Below are 4,597 nucleotides of genomic sequence, written 5' to 3' on the forward strand. Positions count from 1 at the left end.
CTCAATGTTCCCTAAATGTCCACTTGCAGATTCTACAAATAGAGTGCTTCAAAACCAAGGTTAAGCTCTGTTAGTTGAATACACAGATCAGAAAATAGTTTAACAGAATTCTTCTGTGTAGTTTTTATAGGAAGATATAACTTTTTCCATGATAGGCCTCAAAGCGCTCCAAAAGTCCACTTGCAGTTTATACAGAAACAGTGTTACAAAATTGCTCAATCAAAAGTAAGTTTCAACTCTGTTAGTTGAATGCACAGATCAGAAAGAAGTTTCACAGAATGCTTCCGTGCAGTTTTAGGGGAAGATATTTCGTTTTTCACCATAGGTCTCAATGTTCTCCAAATGTATACTTGCAGATACTACAAATAGACTGTTTCAAAACTGCTCAATCAAAACTAAGGTTAAATGCTGTTAGTTGATGGCACAGATCAGAAAGAAACTTCACAGAATGCTTCTATGTAGTTTTTATTGGAAGACAGAACTTTTTCTACGATAGGCCTCAATTTTCTCCAAAACTCCACTTGCAGATTCTAGAAATAGGGTGTTTCAAAACTGCTCAATCAAAAGTAAGGTTCAACTCTGATAGTTGAATGCAAACATCACAAAGAAGTTTCACAGAATGCTTCTGTGTAGTTTTTAGGGGAAGATACAACTTTTTCCACGAAAGTCCTCAATGTTCTCCAAATGTCCACTTGCAGATTCTACAAATAGAGTGTTTCAAAACTTCTCAATCAAAAGTAAGATTCAACTCTGTTAGTTGAATGCACAGTTCTGAAAGAAGATTCACAGAATGCTTCTCTGTAATTTTTAGGGGAAGATATTTCGTTTTTCACCGTAGGCCTCAATTTTCTCCAAATGTCTCCTTGCAGATTCTACAAATAGAGTGTTTCAAACCTGCTCAATCAAAAGTAAGGTTGAACTCTGTTAGTTGAATGCACAGATCAGAAAGGAGATTCACAGAATGATTCCGTGCAATTATTAGCGTAATATATTTCGTTTTTCACCGTAGGCCCCAATGTTCTCTAAATGTCCACTTGCAGTTTACACAGAAAGAGTTTTTCAAAACTGCTCAAACAAAAGTAAGGTTCAAATCTGGTAGCTGAATGCACGGATCAGAAAACAGATTCACACAAAAATTGCGTGATTTTTAGGGGAAGATATTTCGTTTTTGACCGTAGGCCTCAATGTTCTTCAAATGCCCACTTGCAGTTTATACAGAAAGAGTGTTTCAAAACTGCTCAATCAAAATTAAGGTTAAACTGTTAGTTGAATGCACAGATCCGAAAGAAGTTTCACAGAATGCTTCCGTGCAGTTTTTAGGGGAAGATATTTCGTTTTTCACTATAGGCCTCAATGTTCTCCAAATGTTCACTTGCAGATTCTACAAAGAGATTGTTTATAAACAGCTCAATCAAATCAATTTTGAACTCTGTTAGTTGAGTGTTTCAAAACTGCTCAATCAAAATTAAGGTTAAACTGTTAGTTGAATGCACAGATCAGAAAGAAGTTTCACAGAATGCTTCTGTGTAGTTTTTAGGGGAAGATATTACTTTTACCACGAAAGGCCTCAATGTTCTCCAAATATACACTTGCAGATTCTACAAATAGAGTGTTTCAAAACTGCTCAATCAAAAGTAAGTTTCAACTCTGTTAGTGGAATGCACAGTTCAGAAAGAAGATTCACAGTATGCCTCCCTGCAGTTTTTAGGGGAAGATATTTCATTTCTCACCATAGGCCTCAATGTCCCCTGGCAGATTCTACAAATAGAGTGTTTCAAAACTGCTGAATCAAAAGCCAGGTTTAACTCTGTTAGTTGAATGCACAGATGAGAAAGAAGTTTCTCGGAGTGCTTCCGTGTAGTTATTTGGGGAAGATATTCCTTTTTTCACCATAGCCCTCAATATTCTCCAAATGTCCACTTGCAGATTCTACAAAAAGAGTGTTTCAAAACTGTTCAAACAAAATTAAGGTTCAACTCTGTTACTTGAATGCACAGACTAGAAACAAGTTGCACAGAATGCTTCCGTGTAGCTTTATTCGAAGAAATTCTTTTTCAATGATAGGCCTGAAAGCGCTACAAATGTCCACTTGTAGTTTAAACAGAAAGAGTGTTTCAAAACTGCTCAATCAAAAGTAAGGTTAAACTCTGTCAGTTGAATGCACAGATCAGAAAGAAGATTCACAGAATGCATCCGTGTGGTTTTTGGGGAAGACAATTCTTTTTTCACCGTAGGCCTCAATGTTCTCCAATTGTCCACTAGCAGATTCTAAACAAAGAGTGTTTCAAAACTTCTCCATCAAAAGTAAGGTTCAACTCCGTTAGTTGAATGCACAGAACAGAAAGAAGTTTCACGGAATGCTCCTGTGTAGTTTTTATTTGAAGATAATCCTTTTTCCACTGTAGGCCCCTTAGCTCTCCAAATGTCCACTTGCAGTTTCTACAGAAAAAATATGTCAGAACTGCTCAATCAAAAGTAAAGTTCAACTCTGTTAGTTGAATGCACAGAACAGTAAGAAGTTTCACAGAATGGTTCTGTGTGGTTTTTATTTGAAGATAGTCCTTTTTCCACTATAGGCCTCTTAGCGCTCCGAGTGTCCACTTGCAGTTTCTACAGAAAGAGTGTCTCAGAACTGCTCAATCAAAACTAAGATTCAACTCTGTTAGTGGAACGCACATAAAAGAAAGGACTTTCACAGAATGCTTCTGTGTAGTTTTTATATGAAGATAGTCCTTTTTCCACTATAGGGAATTTAGTGCTCCGAATGTTCAATTGCAGTTTCTACAGAAAGAGTGTTTCAGAACTGCTCAATCAAAAGTAAGTTTCAAATGTATTAGTTGAATGCACAGAACAGAAAGAAGTTTCACAGAATGCTTCTGTGTAGTTTCTATTTGAAGATGTTCCTTTTTCCGCTATAGGCACTTTAGCGGTCCAAAAGTCCACTTGCAGTTTCCACAGAAAGAGTGTTTCAAAACTCCTCAATCAAAAGTATGTCTCAACTCTGTTAGTTTAATGCATGGATCAGAAAGAAGTTTCGCAGAATGCTTCTGTGTAGTTTTTATTTGAAGATATTCCTTTTTCTACAATATGCCTGTTAGCGCTCCGAAAGTGCACTTGCAGTTTCTACAGAAACACTGTTTAAAAACTGTTCAATCAAAAGTAAAATTCAACTGTTATTTGAACGCACAGAACAGAAAGGAGTTTCACAGAATAATTCTGTGTAATTTTTATTTGAAGACATTCCTTTTTCCAATATAGGCCCCTTAGCGCTCCGAATGTCCACTTGCTATTTCTACAGAAAGAGTGTTTCAGAACTGCCCAATCAAAACTAAGATTCAACTCTTATTTTTATACACAGAACAGAAAGAAGTTTCACGGAATGCTTCTGTGTAGTTTTTATTTGAAGATATTCCTTTTTCGAATGTAGGCCCTTTAGCGCTACGAATGTCCAATTGCTATTTCTACAGAAAGGGTTTCAGAAATGCTCAATCAAAACTAAAACTCAACTCTGCTAGTTTTGTACACAGAACCAAAAGAATTTTCACGAAATGCTTCTGTGTAGTTTTTATTTGAAGAAATTTCTTTTTCCACTATAGGCCTCTTAGCGCTCGCAATATCCACTTGCAGTTTCTACAGAAAGAGTGTTTCAGAACTGCTCAATCAAAAGTAAGATTCATGTCTGTTCATGGAATGCACAAAACAGAAAGGAGTTTCTCAGAATGCTTCTGTGTAGTTTTTATTTGAAGATATTCCTTTTTCCACTATAGGCCCCTTACCGCTCCGAATATCCACTTGCAGTTTCTACAGAAAGAGTGTTACAGAACTGCTCAAAGGTAAGCTTCAACTCTGTTAGTTAAATGCACAGAACAGAAAGAAGTTTCACAGAATGCTTCTGTGTAGTTTTTATTTGAAAATATTCCTTTTTCCACTATAGGTCCCTTAATGCTCCGAATGTCCACATGCTATTTCTACAGAAAGAGTGTTTCAGAACTGCTCAATCAAAACTAAGGTTCAACCCTGTTAGTTTTCTACACAGAACAGAAAGAAGTTTCACGGAATGCTTCTGTGTAGTTTTTATTTGAAGATATTCCTTTTTCAACTACAGGCCCCTTACCGCTCGGAATATCCACTTGCAGTTTCTACAGAAAGAGTGTTTCAGTACTCCTCAATCAAAAGTAAGCTACAACTCTGTTAGTTGAATGCACAGAACAGAAAGAAGTTTCACAGAATGCTTCTTTGTAGTTTTTATTGGAAGATGTTCCTTTCTCCACAATAGGCCGCTTAGCGCTCAGAATTTCCACTTGCAGTTTCTACAGAAAGAGTGTTTCAGAACTGCTCAATCAAAAGCAAGATACATCTCTGTTTGTGGAACGCACAAAACAGAAAGGAGTTTCTCAGAATGCTTCTGTGTAGTTTTTATTTGAAGATATTCCTTTTTCCACTATAGGCCCCTTCCTGCTCCGAATATCCACTTGCAGTTTCTACAGAAAGAGTGTTTCAGAACTCCTCAATCAAAAGTAAGGTTCAACTCTGTTAGTTGATTGCACGGGACAGAAAGAATATTCACAGAATGCTTCTGTGTCGTTTTTATTTGAAG

Source organism: Hylobates moloch, unplaced genomic scaffold, assembly GCF_009828535.3.
Source record: "Hylobates moloch isolate HMO894 unplaced genomic scaffold, HMol_V3 SCAFFOLD_8, whole genome shotgun sequence".
NCBI classification, from domain to species: Eukaryota; Metazoa; Chordata; class Mammalia; order Primates; family Hylobatidae; genus Hylobates; species Hylobates moloch.